Source organism: Ooceraea biroi, chromosome 2, assembly GCF_003672135.1.
Source record: "Ooceraea biroi isolate clonal line C1 chromosome 2, Obir_v5.4, whole genome shotgun sequence".
NCBI lineage: Eukaryota > Metazoa > Arthropoda > Insecta > Hymenoptera > Formicidae > Ooceraea > Ooceraea biroi.
In genome coordinates this window covers 15,712,694-15,736,654 of record NC_039507.1, presented here as the reverse complement: position 1 = coordinate 15,736,654, position 23,961 = coordinate 15,712,694, and the positions used below count along the sequence as shown (strand labels likewise).

General features: G+C 45.2%; 1 protein-coding gene and 1 long non-coding RNA gene across 7 annotated transcripts in view; one reads left to right on the top strand and one right to left on the bottom strand.

Annotated features, from left to right (window-relative positions):
- LOC105280181 (RNA-binding protein Musashi homolog 2) overlaps positions 1–23,961 on the top strand; it is a 98,259-nt gene that overhangs the window by 1,989 nt on the left and 72,309 nt on the right. The gene's annotated exons all lie outside the window — the stretch shown is intronic.
- On the bottom strand, positions 1,005–23,816 carry LOC113563571. Of its 6 annotated transcripts, none has more exons than XR_003407499.1 (3): positions 5,141–23,816; positions 4,900–5,073; positions 1,005–3,473 (listed from the first exon to the last, which is right to left on the bottom strand). It is a non-coding gene; the product is annotated as an uncharacterized LOC113563571 (long non-coding RNA). The 6 variants fall into 6 exon arrangements; XR_003407495.1 differs by having other exon boundaries at positions 4,900–5,246; positions 5,572–23,816; XR_003407496.1 differs by having other exon boundaries at positions 4,900–5,898; positions 5,978–23,816.

Genomic DNA, 23,961 nt, shown 5'->3' with positions numbered 1-23,961 from the left:
CAAACGAAGCTTTATTTCGCGTACTACCATTTGTACACTTGTATTTGGTTTATTCATCAGATCTCTCGCTTTTTCGGGCTTGTCGGGTCTTCATTATCTTTATTACAGTTGCATCACTCGTGAATCGGCGTATCGATTTCTGCAGAAATAATTTCGCAAATAGAGAATCCGTCCGAAGGACCTCTCCCAACTCTCCGGCTCGCTCATTCAATGCCATTGTCGAACAATGGCGGATTTTTAATATAACGCATCCGCGAACGCAAACGCGTTTTCACGACAAACGTCGAGTTTTTCATTTAGTGCTACTTGTCGAGGCGAGGATCTCCGGGGACAATCACGAACAGTGGCGGCGTCGAGAGAGGACCGTGCGAGGGAGGATCGAAGAAGAGCGAGGGCGCAAGACACCCCTGCCTGCGCGCTTTGCAATTTTAATGTCGACATTGCGAGCGCGACTATTTTTTTCGTCTCCCTTGTGCTGGCGCGTACGAGCGAATCGAGCGAGCGAGCGGCGGATTTACGTATTCCGCTTGCGGAAATCCGTGAGCTTCGTCGATACCGCTTATTAAAAATTCTGAGACGCATTGAGAACCCGTTCGAGATAGCTTCGTGCTCCTTGAAAACGCGATAGGTACGCCTGTAGTTCGTTATTGCCGTGATCGAAGTCTCGCAACATCGAGAACAATCGAGATCGCCAGCAGGTGATTGAAAATAATGAAATCTCTATCGTAAAATTGTGCTACGGGAAAAATAGCTTATTTGGCTTGCGTAACTGCGTCACAAAAAACTAGACTCGTTCTGCACGTCGCGGTTTTTATTCCATATAAATGTTAAATGCTCGCGCTTTTATCGTCGCGCTCGCGTACGACGCCGCGCATCACGCGTACGCTTGTGACGCTAAAAAAATCGCGTCCAACACCGTCCAACGCCACGCCGTACGCACATCGCGCTAGTCTAATTACAGCTCGCCTGCTCGCCTTCTTTTCCCGGCGGTTTTCTTCGTCGGGTTTTTTTATTTTAGACTACCATCTGACCCTTGGTGCGGTCTTTATGTGCGTTACGCGGGGCGAAATTACAGGCGCGCTAATTACATGCTGGTCATGCGATTCGCGTACACGGGGAATGCGTCGCCGACGATTAAAAGGCTAAAGGAGCGTGTCGCCGGGGGTGGTTTTGATGACCGAGCCAACCCGCGCGAATACCGATGCTCGTATTACATTTGCAAGCATTCGTGAGATTTTCTCGTATTGTCGCGACAGTCAAGCCGGTCGTTCCGGTAGGAGATTACTCTTTCGTGGAAACCAGGAATTTTTACTGTGAAGTGAAATATTAAGACGATCTCCATGAATCCATGCGGGAAAGTCGGATAAATTATCTCGAAAATGCAAGATTTCTCTGTGGTCTCAACATCTGAATTTTTCGCATTATTTATTTATCTACTTGCAATGATTCGTACAAAAAGAGATCTAGTAATAAAATAAGTGGGACAGTGTCTCCTTCTAAAGAATTTATTTTCGATAATTATCGTTCCTGCTAAAACGACTAATTCAGATCTGCATTAAATATTTACGAAAAGATGATAGAATTGCTGTTCTTCTTAAAGAATGTAAGTCGATATTTTTACTTCTTCTGGAGTGAGCAAAATCTGCACATTAAATATTTGTCATGGAACTAATTGATATATTCTTGCGCAAATGCTTTACGATTGCAATCTAAATGCGGTAGCTACTCCTCGTTTTCGCTCACGTGAGTTTTTTGATGGACTACGGGGAGATGGATTACTACGTAGATGTCTTCGCATTTATCGTGTCCGTTCTCAAACTCCTCCTATCTCTGGTTCTAATCATCCGAACACCGCAAAAAACCACGTTGCCACAGAAAATGATCCGCTGTTACCACCGCTCTCGGACTCGACGGGGAAAAGGGTGAGCGTAGAACAATTTATCGCAACGAGCATGTCGTCCTTTATTTTTGGTCATTAGGTGCTTCATCTTTTACTCGGTCTCCGGATTCCTGAGACGCTAAACTCGTCACTCTGAGTCGGGATGATAAGATTTTATTGTTACACGTAAAACGTCTCATCAATCGTTGGAAAAATCTGGTTTTCGTTCAAATTGTATATGCAATTATTCCTTCTCGCAAGGAAAATGGACGTCTCTTATACTTCTTCACGCAAAATCAGTCCAGTCTCTGGAAAAAAAAAATGAAGTACAGCAGAGAGATGAAATTGACACGCGGTGATGCATAGAGGGATTTGACCGAATTCGAAATTTCGCGTTTCATCCTCGCGCAAATAGATCGACGGGATAGCGCGCTACGTGCACTCTTTGTCTCTCTTCGGTGAGAGACGGCATCCGGCCGAGCGATCAAAGCCTTCCAGAAGCCTAACGAGCCTCGGATGACGTCGATCGCTTCTGTTTTCCGTCGCCATCGTCGCAAGCTTCGATGAGCAGCTTTTTCCATCCCGCTGTGGGCAGGTTGCGCAAAAGCTCGGTTTTCCCTTTTCATGGTGTAGGAGAGAGAGAGCCCTCCCCTCTTCGGGTTCGGTCCACCGTGACACGGATAAAATTAGATCGACAGCGCTGCCGATCTGATCTATCTATCTCTCGCTACGTGTCATTTTTTAACTCTGTCCTCCTCCGTTATCAGACAATTCGGCGAAACGCGATCATCTAAGGTTTTGATGACACTTTTTAAATTTACGAAGGTAGATTGCTCGATATTATGCAGAAAATAAAATGATATTTTCACGATTCTTGTTGATTGGAAATGAATTTCCATAATTGTCCTACATTTGGATTTATGACAGCGTTCTTTCTTGAGACAAAAATGATTAGTTATGTGATATCTGTAATATTTATTATCTCGTGATTTTCATCTTTTTATCTGCTTTATAACGTTACATTTCAAGACAATTTACGTGATTTAATCAAATGATTGTCACGCAACCTGATTTAATGAAGCGAAAATTCTCGTTTGGCGTTCCTAGAGGTGCAACCGTAACTCTCGAAGCGACAGGCCGCGGGTCTTAAGGACTCTTAACTTTACCTCAACTTGTAACTAATTGACGAGTTATAGTTATGCATGCTTACGTCTGTAGCTGCTGTCACGTTCAACGTGCGCCAAGTAATTTGTTCGAACTCGCCTCTTTCGTTCATGTCGAGTTTGTCATTGTCGCGCCTTAGTCTCGGCGACACATTGTTGGAAACATAACTCCGTCCAAGAATACAATAAGCGGCCGGCATTGTGGAATGTAATTAAGCTAGTGGCGCTGATGGAAGACAGCTAATGTCAAATTACAAGGAGCGGTGATGGCTATCAGTCTCTCTCTCTCCTCTTCGCTCGTCTCTCTTGTCAAACGATTTATTTGCTACCAGTCAATCTTGTTGCCGCCTAGAGCTCTTTTCACGTCTCCGACTTATTGCCCCGTCGATGATAGTACGGACGTTGTGTGCATTAAAAGAGGAAAGCGATAACTGCGAAACAGAAAATGATTAAATTCGTTAATCCGATGTCCCATGAAAATTTGCGTAATGCTGTTTTAACCGGTGATTATCCCATAAGTCGATTACGGAATTACACGCTGCGCGCAGCACGCTGCCGGACGACGGCGATCGATTTTTCGCTATATAGCCGATGGCAGCGAGAAGTCCGCGTGCCGGTGAACTCTGAACTGTTCCGCGGTTCTGAATTATAGCAGTTTCAGGTCGAAAGTTCGGGGCCGAACACCAGGCATCCGCGGAGGAGAATGCGTTTTCGATGCTCACATATGAAGGGACGGGAAATCCACGGCCATGGTGGATCCCGCGCGCGCACACACGACTATTGCCAAAGTTTTGAGATATAGGAATACTTGTTTTTATATAAAAGCGAAGCGCAATCGCGTTAAAAGCAAGCGAGCAAAACTCGGCACCGTTTATACTCGATTCATGAATAATCCCGAGCTGCGAGCGTTTTCCCACTCCACAAAAGTATAAAACGTGTGTATCCCTATCTTATTTCTATCTTCTCTCGTAAACAGATTTTGTCGATCGCTGCGAATTAAGAAACAGCATTTTGAACATGATACAAAGCACAGAAGCGCCGATGAGCGGATAGCGTTATCTGTCGCGAAAGTTAAAGCCGTTTTCTGCGGTTTTAGCCCGTTAACTCGCCCTATTTCATTCTTAGTCCTTACGTTAACTCGCAATCTTAGAATTCCAGTAATCTCATAACTCCAATTCCGATATCCGATGCATGTCCGATGAAATTCCTCGGATTAAAAATTCGCGAAAATCGTAGCTCGCTTCGGCACAAATCCAATATAATTATTTTGGTTCCGCTACTACCCGTGTAAAAAAATGTATAGGGTCCTAGTAAGACCCGATTAATTTTCCTCAATATTAATATGGCCCTAGAATGGTATGTAACAAATATTTTTTCGGGACCTTATAAGGAAATAATAAAAAATATAATATCTAATCGGGCCACGATGTGGCAATGATAGGGCATCCCTTTTTAGGACATCCCTATTTATTCCTTATAGGGGCCTTTACTTTCATATTAGGCCCTAACAATTTTCTGCACGGGTAGATTCTCTTGAGTCGTTTCACATTATCGACAAATTAACTGCGAAAAACTACGAAATTAATCGAAATATTAATCTGTATTTTAATCTCTTTATATCGAGAGAGGAAACTCGAAATTATATTAATTATATAGTTATCCACCTGTGTGAAGTTAGCACCCCAGTTTTGAAATTTTGAAATTCTAAAAGTTGTTCCAGGTTGTTCTAGACTTGTTCCAAATTGTTATCCGGTGTGATTTCGTATGGACTTGTTAATACCCCGATACTCTCGCTGATCATGACAGGCTTGCAAGTATTGCAAGGTGCAACGCAACGCGACCGCAACTGCACGATACCTTGTATATCGTGGTTGTTCAGTTATTCTGTACACTGTTGCATCATGCGGGGCATCAGTGCATTATCTCCTCTCCGCGCAAGGTATGACGAAGCCGCGTAGAAGCGATTAGCTGGCTACTTTATCGTTTAGAGGTCTGCTCACGATGATGCGACGGGGTGAAAGGTCGACGACGCTAAAACCGAACCCTTTAGTAACTTGAGCTGTCGTTAAAACCATCTGCCACGGTGCCACTTGCACACCTTGTTCCCTTGACGACGACACCAGCCCTGCGTCCATAAATGTAACGGAGTGGTCGATCGCTCAGCGTATACATTATTTTTGCTCCCTGATTGCTTGTTGATAAATCTGTTGATTTGAAATAAATAAAAAAAGAAACAGTAAGTTAAATTTGTCAAAGAGTCAAATTGAAACTTTGTTTAGACTTGATTTATGCTAGTTCTATTTAAATTGCGGTTGTTTTATTTCTTTATTTGGTCATGTGTCATGTTACATAAAGGCAAAATAACTTCAGTACAGAGTATTTAAATTTTTAAGCAACCAAGATTCTCTTTTGCTGAAATTGATCGCGTGAAAATCTGATGTTCATCGATTCGACAGGAAATACAATTTACAGTTGCATCGCGTTGAGTGACAAATTCGCTTAAAAATACATAACTCATTTTTTGCTTACCTGTCAAGTGTTATGATTTTATGGACGCTTTCGGCTGGACCGCGCGGCCGAGATAAAGGAGATTCAATTGGCGGGAAACAATTTGCAGGATGCGGATTCGATCGTGACACATCTACCGTCCGATCGTCCCCTACGAGGTTTCTCGGGCTTGACCCTCGTAATTGAACCGAACTTCCCCATCGCACGCAGCACAATGTGCCAGATTAATTTTCCGCCACAGTCTTTATGGCGCTGGACACCTCGCAGGCATTCTTAATCAGTCACCGAATCCCGCTCTCATCTCAAGTCCCGAAGGAATCTGGCAAATTGTGCCAGTCACTCGTCATCCTGCGTTAATTCACAAACCTTCATTAATAATATTCTATAATGAAAAATTCACATTGACGAGTACGCTATCATTGCCTACCGCAAATCGCACGAAGCAACGTATGCAGGATGCAATATCCTAAAAAATATCCGCACGAAAAAAGAACGAAAAATCCTATATCAGTGTCTAAAAGCGCTGATTGCACTGTGCCGTGTCATGTGCATCGATAATAGAACGTCTGATTAAGATGGATTTTATCGACACAGAGGGTATATGTACCGCGCGATTCGTCGTTCTATCCAGGCGAGCATCATGCATCCGGTGAGCTACATTTTTGAACCGGGTCAATATGATATTTCCTTTTCGTATCGCGAAATTACGTTTTCCCCGATTCCTGATCTTGATTGCGCCTTATATTCCGCCTGACGAGTATCGGCTGCCCCGTCTACGACAGAGGACGCGAAGCCGAGGCAGCATCTGGAAACACACGGTATCGAACGAAAGGAACTACCGCGCTGTCTATGAAGGGGCTGGTGGCCGGGGGTGGATGAGGTTGGAGGGAAAGGGAGAGGGAATAAGGCATGGAGGCCTCGAAATAACGTACGAGGCCGGGAGGCGCGCAACGGCGCTCAAATCCTCCGACGCTCCGACACTGTCCCACATATGGTTTTACACATACATTTTCTCCGCGCGTTCGATCCTCCAGAGGGATATTACGGGATCTCGCCGGCTTCGATCCGCGAATCCTCGCGAAATCGTGAGTTACGACTGTGCCGGAGCCTAGGACGGCTCCTCCACACCGTTATTTCGCCGTTGACGCGCTTCCTCGAGATACGCCGAGATACGCGCGTTTCCGGTAAAAATAGCATCGCCCCGCCGTGTAAACCGTACTTGCGACGTAATGTTGGCATAAAAACGTAACGACGAAGGAAAAGACAAAAATACGGGAGGACCGGAGAGAAGAGGAAGAGGAGGAAAAGAACTCGAGGGAGGCTTCTGCGAGGGAGATCCGCGAGGAAACCGGAAAGCGAGTTGCGCGAACACGAGAAACGCTCGTTGTATAATAAGTTGCGAGTCTCGCGGAGCTTGGCAACGAGTTTACCGGTATCTTAACGTGGAGCTCCAGCCAAAATCAGGACAAACTTGTCTGAAAACACGAAGGCGGTTCTACGTCCGTCAAGTAACTTGGCGCACACTTCTCGCAGCGGATAACGTTCGCTTTGATGTAGCGACAAGAAACGCACCGGAGTGTGCACGGAGTGTTCGATAAAACGTGCGGTAATACGAGTTCCATCATCGCGCGATACGTATAACGGATTTCAGCGTATCGACAATCTTTCTACCATTCTCCCGGCATTGCTCACGGCGAGTAACTCGTAACGGAAAATCTCACCGATAAATTCTTTGCGCTTTTCCGAGTTCACCGTCTCCGCGCGTGTTTTAAGAAGTCTCTCCGTGTATTCACTAAGGTGGATATTACGCGTCTCGATTGTTCCTGCGCGCACCGAGCGAAAGTTCGCCCAAGTTTTCACCGTTTACCGAGGGTACCCAGGTGTCCCTGGTCGCTACTCTCGCGTAACTCCATAAGCCCCGCAAATTGAGAATCGCCAAGTTTTCTTGCCGAGGCTCGCTCCATCTTTCTCCCTCGATCGCGTCGTTTATCCATTCGTTCCATCGGCAAGAAGCGCCGATATCGCGAGCGTGTATCAACAAATCGTCGTGATGGAGCGCGGAGGAAATAATCGCGGGCTCGAATGCGACAACGCGAGGAAGATCAGCGTGCGAGATTACCGTAATCGGCCTGCGGGCTTAATTCACACGCGAACTTACGGCGATGGACACAAAGCTCGTTAATACATCATCGGTGCCGATTGAATCAGGAAAGCGGACTCGTGTCGGACGGGAGACTGCGTTAAACGATGCATTTTCGATGCCCGCGAGATAGTGCAGCAATAAATTAATCGGGAAACTGTCTGATAGGTGTCATGGCGAGAACATAACGAAAGCTTGACAGGAAAGACGACTCATAGATCACGCCGCATCCCGAAGAGAGAGAGAGAGAGATCGCGTGAAGAGAGAGAACCAGCTCGACACCCTCTCCCTCCCCCATGCCGCGTAATTAATATAACAATTTATCGCGGCCGTATATAAAGGCCTGCGACTTACTTTCATAAAAATTCCAGGGCCGCTGGGAAAATATGTTGAAAGCGGTCAGGGAATACACCGGCACCCACATCGAGGGAGAAATTATTATTAAAAGTTGGCCATAGGGCGGCCATATCGTGATTACAACGCTCGGTGAATTCGCGACTTCGACTCGATATCCTCGCAATCTCGTTGAATTCGATTCCACCGTTTAAATCTATCGTTATATTCATTTCGCGTAAAAGTGTCACGGTGCGGTCTCGCTGCGCGTATACTTGGCGCGAGACACTGCCGTGTCTCTTGAAACTCGTAGCGTTTAAGTAATTTTTTCGCAAATGTGTCTTGTTAGATCAATATTTCCAGCACGAATTGGTTATTCAGTGAATCGAAGTTATTCTGATCTTTGCAATTTCTGTCTGGACGTATTGTGTTGTAATGGACGGGAATCTCTGCTGCATTTTTGCCGAGCGTGATTATCGATACTTCAATTATCGACACTTTCATCGGTCCGTCTATTTCGGCCGAGATTTATCCGCCAGACGACGAAAAACAGGATAATCGAGGAAAAAATTGGATTATTGACATAATTGATATCTCTGGTTACACGTTTCGTCTCGCGCGCTTCTCGGCGGTCATTGCTTATTGTTAGAGGAAAGTTCGCGGCTCATAGAGCGTAGCAGGGGATAAGTCCTTTAGACCTGGACGATTTTATAACCACGTCGTGCCACGCAAGTATTCCGCAACGCGTCGGTCACGCACGCGATGCGGCTCGTAAAAGTTTCAAATCAAACGCACTGCCGTAAGTGACGAGATGGGGGATCCTGATAACAGACAACAATCTGTCTCCAATTTACGGTAATGACGCTGATAACATCGATACAGGACTGATATCGATGATTGCATAATTTAACGAACACGATGAATAATTAATTAATTCTGCTTGACGAGCAATTTGTCACACGATCGCATTGATAAGCGCACAAAATTACAGAGTTATGATGCAGACATTAGCAGATATACTATTATATGTGTATTTGATAGGTGCAAGTATTTTTTTATGCAAATGTCTTTTTTCAGCGCTCTGACATTATTATTTAAACTTCAAATAAATTCTCGCTTTTTTACGTTTTTGAAAAGTTGGCAGTTGAAGTTTGTAAAACGTTATATGTCATGATTTAATGGTAAATATAACTCTGAAAAACAATGAGTGAACGCGATGAGCAATGGCAAGCTATAGATATGCTTTTCGTATTCAGCAGAACACTTTGGACTTGGGCTGAAAAGTTTTTCCGTGGTATATTCATCCAACTTGGCGCCTTCGGATTACCACTTATTCCAATCGATGCAGTACTTTCTAACTGGATAGTACTTTCGCAATGTGGCTAAGAGACGAAAAAACGTTTTTCGCAAACAAATTCCAAATTTACAAATTGAGAGTTGGCAGAAATTGCAAAACACAATGGCAAATAATTTGGTCATTGCACTATATACATTATGCATCTAAAGTTTTTGCGAAAACGTGCAAAAACTGACTGAACTCTTGCATACACTTAATATTACACATCAATTTTCCGTGGTGCCATTTACCTACCGTTCTCCGAGATAAATCACAAATGATCGTGCATGCGATCTGTTCGTGAAGTTTATCGCCGCCCCTTTCGCGTTCGACGTTCCGCTCAACGACAGAAAAAGCAACAGAAGGAGAATTTATATGAAGTGTGAACCCTCTTTTCTCTCGTTCGCGCATCTCTCTTTCTCTCTCATCGAGTATTTGCTCTGGTCTCGTCATCTGATTTATCTTGACGAAGGCGTCCTCTAAATCTTGTTATACGACTCTACGATGATTTAAGAATGTCCTCTGCTCCTTGCGAACGGAGTCACATCTCCGCGGAGCAGAGATCACGATAACGTTATTCTTCCGAACAAACAGAATCGGGAAGAAATGTTGTAACAAATAACGTTCAACGTTAATAAATAACGTCCAGATTCGGGAAAGAACTGCAAATGATTCTCTCTCGCGGAAAGCGGGAATGTCTGTCCAAGCTGCAAAATTCATCGACAAGATCCTGATTGCAGGAACATTAGTGCAAACATAGATATTTCTTCGAGAAGAAATTCTTCAACTTGAATTTCGTAAAGATCAATTAAATCGTTAAAATTTTAATCACACTTCCCATTGCGCTATTACGAACTGTTAAATTTGTACAAATAACAAAAAAATTCGACTTTCGTACGTAGTGCGTGCAATCTACCGTAAGCTAGCAGTACGCATAAAATTGTCGTAACGAATAAAGAAGCGTACCTAATTCCGGTTGTTGCGCATGATATTGCGCGTGTCGGCGAACATTTCCTCTCCCTTTCCCCTGGCGGTTCTGCCACTCTATCCCGGAGTTTAGTAAATCCGTCATACAATAGACTACGCGACTTAATCCGGCTCGCGACTAATCCACTTGGGAAACTTGCCTCGACGTAACTTCGCCTTTCTGTTTCATGCAGAGACAGATAAATGCTTCCCTTCTTCGTGTCGACGGACTCTCTGTGGCATGCTAAGATACTCGATGCTAACAAGAGCGAAGTCTCTCTTTCTTGAGATTCGTCCTCTTTGAGTGTCACGAACATGTAACTTATTGTTAGAGTGATCAATGAAAAAACTTGCAAATATTCTTTATGGATAATTTCATAAAGAACATTTAAAACTGCCTACACTGATTCTCACACACACGCGTTTTTTGACCAACCGTCGAAAAACTTTCCGATCGAGTCGTATGATATTGATATCAGTCAGTCAGGCTGATTCGCGTCCGTCACTCTCCACGTTGAAGGACTCTTCAGCTCCGGGAAAGTAATGCTGTAGCTGTAGGTGAAAACGCTGAGCCATGGCTTCCGTAAAGTGCCGCGTGCATTGGGGATGCATGGGGGAGAAGCAAAGTGCTCAAGTCTCGAAGGGTTCTGCCGTTTCGCGTGGTCCTTTCTCTTTGATTTCCTTCAGCGTCGGCTGAAATTTACCACGGTGAAATTTAATCGACTTGGCATTTCCGTAACGTGAAGTGTAAAAAGTTGCAATCACATTACCGTGGACGGATACGTCGTGTCTCACACGGGGGGAAAATATTTTTCGACGGCGAGCTCGATCGAAAAAAAAGAACGCAATTCCGCGGCCGCAGTATCGCTATAAGATCATTAAAGGTTCGGGAACCGTTTAAGCGTAGGGAAATTAGTTACACTCGGGCACATTTTAACGGTAATAGGCTGTTTAATATCAATTTGTGCGATGACGAAGGGCCGCAAAGTGAATCTTCTGTCCTCCGGATCGCCGTGATACAGACGATTAAATAAACACCCGTTCTTCCCTTAACCGCCCTCGATTATCGATCGCGGCGCGTTAACGTAAATCGAAATATGATGCAGCTCGGACGAGGGTGCGAATGGAGAGAGGAGACGCGTATCTTTCCGCGTGAGCACCCACGGGAAAAGACGAATCTCCGCTTCAGCTTCCGTCCGCGCCCTCCTGTTACCCTCCTCCGCACGCGGGGACACGTCCGTCGCCGTTAGACTACTTAGTCTAACGAGGATATAATCGATGATATACTACCTCGCGGCTTAATCACGCGAGGAGATAAAACCCCTCCGGACCCTTTATCTCCCGTCCGGGAGGAACGCGCGGGAGGCCAAATCTAATTCCCGGTCGTGTCATCCTCGTCTGCCCGTCCTTTCTTACCCCCGTTGTCGGAACGCCGCTCATTATGCTCAAGGAGACAGGAAGATTTTATTACCTCATCCACAAAGACTCTTTTGCACGGTACTTTTTACCTTTCGGCTGGCCGGGCCCTCGACTAGTGCGTCGTATTTCACCGCGACGCACTAAAAAGAAAAAATAAAGAGAAAGAGAAAAAAAGGAGGAATCTTGTGACGAAATCTCGCAAAAGTGCCACGGGAAATTGTTACGTTAGAATTGCGGGATCGCGATTTAGCACTTTGAAACTTAAGATGTGTCCGATTCAATTATCTGTGCGTTCGTATTTTCAACTTTTTGATTCTTTTTCCGAGAGCTGCACTTCCGACCGTACATAGTGAAATAACACAAATGCCCGAACACAAATGACGCCGGGTACCATTTTGCCGATGTTTTCGCTGAAAGGTAGCTCAAAGAAAAAAAAGAGGATCAAAGCTCATTGTCAGGTGAATCGTATTCGAGCCGCGTGTGCAACAACGTAATGCTGTTGTGTTTGTGAATTGCGTTAGTGCGGTGCTCTGCTCTTCGCAAAACTGAATTTTCAATCAAAGTGATGTGGAAAATATTACACTTGCTCTCTTTCTTTCTTTCCTTCTCGGCGCGTGCTTGTATTCTAACGTGTCGCATATGTGCCGTAAAATTTTACGCTCATAAAAGAACATCGCGAACGCGTATGTAGTGTCTCGGCGAGGCGCGACGAAAACAGTTGAATTTTACGAGCAATTTTACGCGAAGCTTTTCAGGACAAGACACCTCCACCTTCCCTTCCCTTGCTTTCTTCTCTTCCTCTGTGCGCTTTTTCTTCTTGCTCTTCTTGTACTACTCATCGTCCGCAAAGAGCAGTTGAGTACCGAAGCAACCGATCTCTGTTTGCGCTTCGTGAGCTTCCACCGGAACAGTTTGCGCTTAACGCTCCCGCCGTAGATTAGGCACGCTTTCGCTTCCTCTCTCTCTCTTTTTCCCCCTCTCTGTCCTCTTCCTCGAACATTTTCGAATCCAATTGAAAATAGAACTTCCGGGAATTTTTATTCGAACAGCTTAACAAAGTGCTGCGAAGCTGCATTTATTATCATGTTCTTTTCTGCTACAGCAAAAATAGTGTCAAAATAGTCAAAATAGTGTTTTAATTTAGTTTAGTGTATTTCAGTGGATGCACTAAAGAATTACATTTTTTCCAGCTCTTGCAACATCAAATTGAATTTTACGTTTAGATGTTCTGGCTCAGAAATTTCAGAGCGAATCTCTATTTTCAAAATATCACAAATGGTAACTCGCTTTAACTTTTTTTAACAGGCATTTGTGTATCACAGAAATTCTAATACTGACAGAACAGAAGCAATAATAGAACCGGAAACCAAATAATAATCGGACGACAGAACTGCAATAATTTGTTTAAAACCATGCTGCTATTTTCATTTTAAAAAAAGGAAGAAAAGGAAACGATCATAAAATAATATGTGCAAAAAGTCGAACCGTATCTGCATGACAGACGTGCTTTTATTCGACGAAACAAAAATTGTTATGCGTTAGAATATTAGCCGGTGTACGATGGTAATTGATTCTTATTCCGTAATGAAACATCCTTTCGATTATCGGGTTACCATAAAAGCCATTCACGAGCAATATGCGCGGGCGCGCATGTGTCGTCGTACGTTTCTCGTGGCAGGGAACGTAATTTGCATGCTGCCGCAGCTTTGTGAGAGGTAACCGTACATGCACCAGCGAAGCTTGCGGAACTTGCAGGGCTCGCCGGGCTCGTAGGGCCGCCGCCGGCTAAAAGTGGCAAATACAATGTTCTTGAATACCAAAAATCACTCGCGTTACAAAGCTATCGTCGCCGGACGCCGATTATTTGTTTCTGGCCAAGTTCCAATCTGAATGCCGGCCGTTTGGACTTACAACCTTTCGCACACACTCCCGGGGGAAAAAAAAGACTGAAATAGAACAATATAATGTCTCATATGTGCCCACGCGTTGCCCATGTTACAGCGCACGTGACGCGGACAAGCACATCGAGACATTTTGATGATACGAGCTTCGCAATTTCGTCCCGCGTAATTCACGCAAAATGCCACAACGATTGCCATCCGCCACGAAGAATTTAATAATTAACATGCGCTTTAAGTCCGAATAAACTGAATAAAAACATTTACATTTGCAATATACACGTGTAACGACCTATTTTACGAAGCTTTGTTCAAAGCGACCGGATGGAACGACGTTAAGCGGTAAGTAGATTATAACAGAATCGAAAAATATTTGCTGGTTCGCGCGAGAGGGCGAGCGTACGAGCGAGCTTCGCCGTCGTCAAGCGTATCGAAAATCGAAGCGTTCTCTGCTGCTGCACGCGGCACAGAGAGAGTAGTGCATCTATCCATCCATCTCGATGCAGCTATCCCGACCGGGGGTCTCTCCGATCCGGCCGATAAATTCGGTCTTCTGGCAACAATGAGCCACGCGGCCGGAAAAAGCGACGATAATTTTTGTGTCGTCCATTAAATCGTTCGAACCACCACGGCTCAATCAGCCGTGCGAGAAGCCGTCAAGCACAGAACTTTCTTGTTCCCTTTTCTCGTTTTCTTTTCTCTCTTTTTCCTTCTTCCTTTTGTTGCCGTCGTTCCGCTCGTCCACGGATATTGGACACAGGGTCAAAGGTGGTCGTTAGGGCGCGGCTGTATGAAATGTTGTGAGAAAAGCGGGGAAGAGAGAGAGAGAGAGAGGCAGACTTGATATCGACTGGTGGAAAAACGCGAAAAGCCGCCAGCCAATTTGCGGTTGACTGTGCGAGCGAGAATGCAGGTCAGGCGATATTCCGAACGAAAATAATGCCTTTATCGTTTCGCAATCGGATTGCTCCGAGAAGCCTCGCGCGAGCGTCGGATTAAAGATTTTTCAACTTGTTTAGGGATCAACGTGGATTTCTAAGTACTCCGCTCATTTTTTATAAACGATGTACGATCGCTGTTTCACGGTCGCAGTTTCTACAAAGTGCGATGAAAGCGTTCTCCTATCTGAAACAGAAACTGCAATCCTCTGCTCGAGAGACCGTTAGGACGAATCGCCGATATTCCAACGAATTGGATCGTTCAAGACCTGATCGTCATTGCCTTCTGAATCGTCGCATTTTACGATTCAGAGTGTCGGTGTCAATGACAAACGAATTTTAACGGATACGATAATCGAGCTGGAGGTAGATTGTTCCGTGCCGTTACGAGAACCGTTACGGGAAACCGCAACCTCGAATAAAAACAAGAAATGGAAGAATCTTTCTTTCAAGGTTTCTTTTCGTGGGAGGGACGGTTCACCCCAAAAATTAGACACAGCATTCGTAACTATTACATTCCGGACTGGAAATAAAAGTTCACCCGATCGAATAAACGATAAACCAGAATTCCGTTAGTGAAGCTTGTTTCTCGCATATTTGCGCATATTCTACAAAACATTGTGCACCAGATTGCACTTCCTGCTTTATTGTTTCCCAATTTGGCAAAAGTTAGCGCTAATTCTCGACTGTAGTGGTTTCCCTGAAACGAGGAAACCGCAATTAAATATTTCGAGATCAATCGATATTACATTTCATCCGAATGCGCGCAAACCGGCACTTGCATTCCCACGATGAATTTCGTACAACTTTCGCTTTTGGTCTCACCTACCGTGGAATTAGATATATCGAGAAGAGTTAAACGAGAACGTATATATTCGCTGGGATATGCACATCCGCGGATCCAATTCCATCCCGACGGAAACTCTCTACGTAGCCGCAGGTGCTCGTTTTTCCATGGCGGGTGGCCGCAACTTATATTAACCTCGGCGCAACCCAGACTCCCCCGGCGCAGGTCTCAGCTTTTCGCTAGATTAATTTCGGTTGCCGGCCGATATAAATCTCCCAATATCTATTAGGGCAACCGAGTGTTATGCGAAGATTAGCCGGTGAAACCAGTCGAAGACACAGTAGGCACTGTTGAAGGCTAGCCCAGTGCTGGCCAGCTGCCAGACGCCGTCATCTGGATGTCGATCGACTAAAAATTCCGCAAACATCGTTATGCGGAAAAACACACAAACGGGCCTTCTTCGTTAATCCGATCGCTTAAGTCGCCGTTCTATTTGAGGGTATTCAATATCGGCGAAAATCGGGCCGATCATGTTTGTAATATATGATTGCGTGAGTGGAAATGCACTTTGAAGAAACATTTTTGTTTAGCTCTCTTATTATTATACATGAAATAGATGCATTTACACTATGGCTGATAAAGACAGTTTGATTTTTGTAGGTGATAGATATTTTTCGAAACGTTTTTAATTATGGATCTCGATCGACAGATCGAGAGTTGAATTATTCAGTTGCTCTCGTCCAATGTTCCACATTTTTCTCATCCGAGTTATATATATATATATAAATGCCAAACAATGGGAATTCATGTATGTGTAGCATGTTCAGGAGCTACTAATAACATCGAGACGCGCTTACCTCGCCTGAAACAGACTATATCCGGCCGAGATCGATTTTTCCCGTCGTCCTACCAATGTACGTGAAATCGAGCGAGAATTCTCTCCTGTTCTTCTCTCCTTCTTTGCCAGTTTTACGGGAACTCTCGCCGCGACGTTTTTTTCCGGCGCGATGACTTTTCGTGGTAGACGAATTACACGCTTGTCGGACGCAGCGCCATGGTTCGCCACACGACGCCGATGGAGAGGTCTCGTTGGAACTTGCGACCAGCCGCAAAAATAACAAAACGTAACGGCAGTGCATTGTTTAACGCGGGAATTAACGAAACCGACAATATCCACCGGTCTATGTGAAGATATATTCAAACTTTTGCGCGTCAGAATTGGTTCATTGATTCAGGACAGCTCCATAAAATTCATTCATCCTTACCACGAATAGAAAGATTCAAAAGACCAGTTCACGTTATATAAAACTTTATATAAACCTTTACGTTGTATAAAATTTTCGAGTATTCATTGAATTAATAAAACTTTATCTCAAATTTGTCGCGAGACAATGTGAGACGCTCTTAGAAAGAATACATGCATAAAGAAGTAATTCCCAGGTGCACTTTCCAGGTATTTTAGGTTTTTCGTCAGAAAAGCGGTAAAAACGTTCTCAGACAACGTGCTTGCGCTTAACGCAAGAGGGAAGGGGGATAATCGCAAGTGCGGAACGAGAGCTCTCTCGCATCACGAGATTAAAGACGTCGGTCTGCAGAAGACAATCTTTTAAAATAACCGCGCGTCCGCGTGCAATTTGCGAGAGGGACGGAAGAAGGGACGTGCCGCTGTCGCGTTTTGCGAGAGAAGGTTGCTCGTAAACGGATTGAAATGCTCGGCACGCAGTCCCGGCCGACAAAGTCCGCCGCGCGGAAGAAACAGTCGGATCCCGGGACGCCGCCACGTCACGCGAAAGCAATTTTTATATTAAAACGACCACCACTATCGACAAACGCGTCACAGAAATTTCTGCTGTCTTACCTTGCCGTCGAGCCGACGCGGTGTTCTTTGCGTCTCCGCTTTGTTCCCCGCACGTAGCTCGCGAATTTTTATTTCACGGACTCGTCGATGAACCTAGATCCCTTCTACATTTCAGCAAAAGTTTCTTACGATCTTTAAATTTGATTTTTTCTACTTTCTCTCGATTAATAGCTTCTTAGTAGTATTTTTCTTTTTATCATTAACGAACGTCGGTTACAGATGTGAGTTTTAGGGGTGCTTTTTGAACGGCGCGAAGTTCTTCGGTTGCTTTGCACGTGTCGTTTTCCCTTTCTCGTCTCTGGGACGGAGTGCAGTTTACGGCCCCGTGCCTCATGTAGATGCATGTTTATTGCCGCATTAGTAAGCATCGCGCCGGGATAACAGGAGAGGGTTAAAGCTACCATCATGCACACGTACACCCCCGCCGAGACTCAGGATACCGGGGGAGGACTCTGTTGGTTTACCAGGGGGATTCTATATCTCTTTGCAAAATATCCTGCCTCGGAGAATCCAGTCGTTCTCGTTTTCGCATTACCGGAAACGACCGAAATCCGTAAGCCGAGTCTCATCTCTTCTCTTTCTCTCTGTTGTTCCATTTCTTTTTCTCTACTTTACGACACATTATTTCCTCGATCCCTGAAAAAATAAACTGCGGCCATTATGAAGAATTTCCGTCGACGAATGGACGAAAAGCAATAGTAAACTCTACCAAAATTGTAGCTAAATTATTTGAAAAAAATCAAAAAATTTTCATATTAAAAATAGGAATTATCTTATTGAAATATATCGAAAATAAATTGTATCAGGTTGTAACATATATTCGTTTATTTATTGGTTTTAACTGATGTGTTACAACCCATATTATTGAAGACACTAAAAAATGATACGAATATATGTAAAAATTTAATGGTTAAGATAAAAAGTTGAAGTTTGTAAAGTAGGTTAAACGAAAAAATATATAGTAAACTTTTAATAAAAAGTCGTTTCGAGATTGTTAGGTGAGCATTTCTACATTTTTCTTTTTTAAACTGTCCACTTGACTTGTTTATAAGCTGCAAATTTATTTATTTATCGCAGATTGAATAAACGCTGATATAAAATGCATCAAGAGCCCATCGCTCTCGCCTTTCATTCTCTGCTAAAATATTTATTTTGCCTGAGGTTTATAGAACGTTTACACAATATTTTCCTTCTAGAAATATCACGCCAGTTAAATTGCGTCTAATTTCAGCGTTAATCGCGTAGATGCATTCTGTGTGTGCTCGTCATGCAAGAGCTGTGATGCAATTTCCGCAACGAAATCAAATCCGATTTTTCGGTTCGCGTTCGCGAGGGTAAGCGGCGCGCGAAGTGATGCAAGAATGCCCGCCGATTAGACCTGACGCGAGGACGAGCGCGACAGAGAAGGGGAGAGCATAAAAGGAGCATCGCGCGAGTACATTATTCCGTAATGGCGAAACGATTAGTCAGATCACCCTTCGGACCCTACGCAGCGCTGACAGTTGCACGCGCAACCTGCACATGATTAATAATCATGTCATGCGTCAGCCGTCGTTATTGGCGCGCGACCGTTATCGCTATCTTCCGCTTATCTATCCGCGCACCTTGACGCGCTCCATTGTCAGGAACTGATCTGTTCGGGTAGAAAAAAAAAAGATACAGATGCGCGCCTGCTACTCCTGATCTTTGCTTGAATCACGTGCCCTTTCATCCTTGATACCTGTATATAGGAAATCCAATAATCAAGTATCACATCAAATTGTCATTCCTGTTTTTTATGCATCTCTGTATATAAATACTCGCCATTTTATACATATAAGCTTTAAATAATTTAAAAAACAGTCTCATAACGCTGAAATGAAACACATCTCTCGTATAATGTAAGTTATAAGTCGTGTATAAAGCTTTCCAATTGTCCGTTGACGAATGGAAATGACATAGATATAATTTGACATAGAAAATCTTGTCAGATTTAGTCAGATCAGTTCAGATTGTTCTCAATGACAATAAAATATAAATTCGCTTCAATTGAGTAGAAATATTAGTATAATACATAGAGTAGATTAATAGATGCGCGTCGCGCAGAGAGAAAAGCTCGCTTCTCTCTTTTCTTGCATCGATAAATCGACCGTACCGATGCACGGGAGTGGATTTTCCGGGAGGAAATGGGCCTTATGGAGTTGGTTGATTAAAATTCCGGTAAAACGCGAGGACTGATTGTGCTTTAATGCGGTGGAGTGCGAGATGCACACGCGACCTGATGGACACGCCGCGAAGCGCGCTATATCACCGCGGCGGCATGTGCAGCACATTTTTCGAGACAAAGAGGCGAGGGAGGAATGAGGCGAGCCGTGGGAACGGGGCGAGGGATGAATTATTCGTTGTCTCTTGCACTCTGCACCCTCGGACACTGACGCCACGTTATTCCGTCTAGCGTGTCGACCCTCTGCCGCTGACAGTGTCATCCATAACGTCCGCGGCGAGCACGAGTGACATTTGCACCCCCCCGACGCTCATTTCGCGAAAGAATTTTCCCGCTCCCTTCTCGCAAGGATTTTACGAGAGCCCGCCGAAAGAAAGAGAGATAGAGGGCAACGCGAGAATACTTCAGCTCTCTCGCGTAAAAGTAACGATGGCAATAAATTGAAAGAGAAACGTGCCCGATTGCGACAGCAGTCTGAAATTAAATAAACCCGACAGGTCTTTGAATTTGCTACCTTTTTCTAGATTGCAGTCTCAATTAATGGCGCGCAAATATACAGACACGGAGAGATGTTGTTCAATGAATTGCTCTCAAGTGATATCGGTGCAACTGATCCATCCACGTGAATGGCGAAAATGCCGACTGTATCCGAACGCAGAGCTCTTTCCGGCATGACTTCCCGTCGGGGAGACTTTCGCGATTATTGGTCGAAATGTCGATATTATCCCGCGCTATAAAATATCGCGGATTCAGACGAGAATACGGGAGTCTCGCCGTTCGCGCGCACATACAGCGTTCCGGCCGCGAAATATCTCAGCACGGTGGTGGTGCTAATTAATTGGCTCGTAAATTAACGCGGCAACAATACCCGAGCGAAGGCACCCTCGTGGGCCACAGCCACCGCCGAATCACGGAATTACCGGCACGCGTGCGAACGTAAGAATATGCATGATGTATGCGGTATTCCGGGACTGCCGCCCTCGTGCCACCCCCTCGTACGCCACTCTCGCGCCCTTCGCCCTCGCTCTTCTTCGTCTCCCTCGTGTCTTCGCGAGGATTTTAAACCTGCCCGCCGGAATGCGTTTTGAAACTCATAAGCGATGAATACAGCGAAGTACAGCGCCTGCTTTATTATTAATGGCAGACTTGCCATTCGTTTCGACAGCACTCGCGATAACGTGGGATACATATTTTTGTCACGCTTTCCCGGAGAAAAGACATAAATTTGTCGCCCGCGATTCCGTGAGAATACGCGAGACTCGCCTCGGCGTTCTTAACGCGGCGTGTGCGCGGGTGTCATACAGAAGTTATATGTATCGTATAAAAGCAGGTCGCGAAGGGTCACAAATTGAGTGCACCTGTTGCAACAACGCGGCAACTTACGTACGCGCCTCGTAGGTACTTCACACTGCCGTCAAGCCGGGGTGAGTACTCACCTTTATTGCACCTCTTCTCGGAAGATTCTCCGGGAAATCCACTAAAAAGAATTGTCACCGTCGAGCATCAAGAATGACTTCCGACGGGGATCAAATGGAAATTGATAAAAAAGATGTCGATGTTCCATTCGCCTCCACCTTCAACTCAAATTTCACATCTCGTCTAATTTCGATGGAAGATCGATCGACAGATAGAAATCGTGACCGTTTGCACTTAAAGTGCTGCCAGATTTTTATTACGATAAACTCACAGTCTAAAGTATACATAATCTCCTTCTTTTACATTCACATTCGATGTCGGCGAAGTTTGAAAGAACTATCTAGTGTGATAATAAGCATTTCGCAGACGCTAATGATTTTGTCGCGTGATTTAATGCTTACTTTATTTTTCTAAAGCCCGTTTTAGATTATGCAATATATTGCGCTAGATTTGACGGAATTTCTTGAGCAATTGTTTACTGCAAGAATTGCTTACCGTTGAATTGTGTTTTATGCTGTACATTTTATTTGACACAAGATTTGCGCAATATGTACTTGTACATGCAATATGTACAAACTGAAAACATGGAAGAACGTATATCAGTTATATAAGAATCTATGTGTATGATATTCTGCAATATTTCTTGCTTTAAAAATTGCGTCAAATCTTGCGCAATATATTGCATAGTCTAAAACGAGCTAAAGTCTGCAGAGTCGATTTCAATGTTTGACTAATTAATATTTAATTAGTATAAGAAGAAACTTCAATTCCCATAAACTTTCCGCCGCGTCTGCAATATTTCGAGATTCGCGTTTTAGAAAGTGTTCAGCACGCGATGATGGCGATGTGTTAAGGAATTAAAAGAGTGGAGAGTCCAACCGCGTTTACCAGAGGGCCAGCAACGTTTGCGAGCAACGTTTATCTAAGAAGGGAAGGAAGGTGTAGTGGAATATTCATGCAGATTACCCCGCCGCATCGTATATATTTACGCGTATCGATCACCCGCTCATCGTTCACCGACACCGAGCAGTTTGCCGACCTGCGTTTTTTACCGCGGAGCGGGCAACGTGATCGTTAAGTGCGTATAGTCATCGCGGCAACAGATAAGCCTTTTAACACTTCACGTGGCTCGCGCGTATAATATCGCGCGCGTGCGATGCGATTCGTCCGTGCGGCGTTATTGAGTGGAAGACCGATAACGGCTCGGCGAGAAGCCGCCCTCGGCATAACGTTGCGCTGCAACGACGAAATGCACTCGCGATAACGGCATATAATCGAGAGCGCAGCGTAGGGATATTATTGGCGAGACAGCGAGAAAGGGAGATAGGGCAGGGAGGTAGGTACGTGCCGGAGAGAGAGAACGTGGGAAAACGGATGAATTTTTCTCGGCCGGTATATTTCTCGTCGCTGCAATTCTATTCTATACTTCTGCCGCAGCAATTTTGCGCGAATCGCAGCTGCATCTCTTCGGGGACTGCAAAACTCGCGGATGGCTAACGACCTCAGTTTCTTTTCGCTTGGTCCGCATTATTCGCGCGAAAACGCCGAGCAAGGATTAACGGGGAGAGAACGACGCTCGTCGCGAGTGCGAATGCCGTAGATCTCGCGGAAACACGCTGCGCGCCGCTGCAGCCGCGTTAACGCGCGTCCCACGCGTGCTCTTATTATTTATACGATGATCGCGATGACGTTGACGTTGGGCGAGTTGGCGCGATCCGTGTGCCAAGCCGACCGTCTCGTCAGTCGGGGCCTCGTATTTAAGGTCCACGTGCTGGCAGCGCGCTTATCTTCGCGGTGATTTTATCTGGTCCGCTCTTGCCGTTTTACGCAAGTCCAAGTCGACATGCCTTTCGACGGTAACAAATGAGCCGACGTGCGCCGGAGCCGCCACGCCGGTATATACGCCGTTGGCAGCTATAGAAGACGCAGACAGCGCGCGCAAATCGATGCACACGCATTGATTTATTAATACGATACGCCGCGCGCCATACTCAACGTCATACTCGCGCGCACGGTACACACGATATACAAGTTGCCCGGTAATAGGTGCGAGAACTGAAATAGATTCCCATCGCTCACGTCTCTCTCTCTCTCTCTCTCTCTCTCTCTATCGGCTTCGGAGATTCGTGTTCAATGCTCCTCGCGATTTTTCCCAGGCAAACGTGTTGGTTCATGAAGAACTTGAATTGTGTTAAATACTGATATCACAGCATTATGATAAGTATAGCAAAACTGAATTTCGACTGCAAAATTAGAAGCCCTTGCAACATGCATAGAAAATTAATTGACACGTAAGATCTCGTCTATTTTCGCGAAACATAGGATTCGACGGAATCGATTCTCCCCTTCCACTCGGTGTCGTTGAACAATTCAGAAGAAATTATAATGCGACTACGATCGTCAACTGTATATATATAAATTATAAATAAGAATAGTCGACCTCGACACGCCACTTTGCGAATTAGAAGACGAAACGACCGAGAGGGGAGCGAGCGATCGAGATAGAGAGAAAGCGAGAGAGAGAGAGAGAGAGAGAGAGAGAGCTTGCAACACACAGCTGTAGTGTCGCATCGTTCGCAGTTTCATAGCTTTGCGAGCCGCGTGATCGGAATTCGACCGCGGAAGCGACAGAGAACAGATAAGAAAGCCCGCGAGCTGCGCACTCTCGCAGGGCAATATTACTAAATAAAGGGTTAAGTAGTCGCGGCGTCTGGAGTGTGCGTCATCAGCGCAGCAGCCACGGGGTGACTCGACTACGCGCGGCTTGCGGCCGGACCCATTAACGTGACGCGATGCATCGTCTATACATAAATACTCAGCGACGCTGCGGCCGGTACCACCGGTTGCCACTTTGCGGCGAAGCGAACGAGCGAACGAGCAAGCGAGCGAGCGAGCAAGCAAGCAAGCAAGCAAGCAAGCGGCCGAACGAACGAACGAGTAAACACACGAACGCCGGGCGCAAGCGCACTGACGTAACGTTATATCACTCTCGAGGCTTTATACATACTCTATCGAGAGGGTTTCCCCCCTCCACCCCAATGGGCTCCATGTGGCGCCTGAGCAGCGTCGGTGGGGAGGGGGCCACGACTCTCCTCTTCCGCGGGACACCCTTCGGCG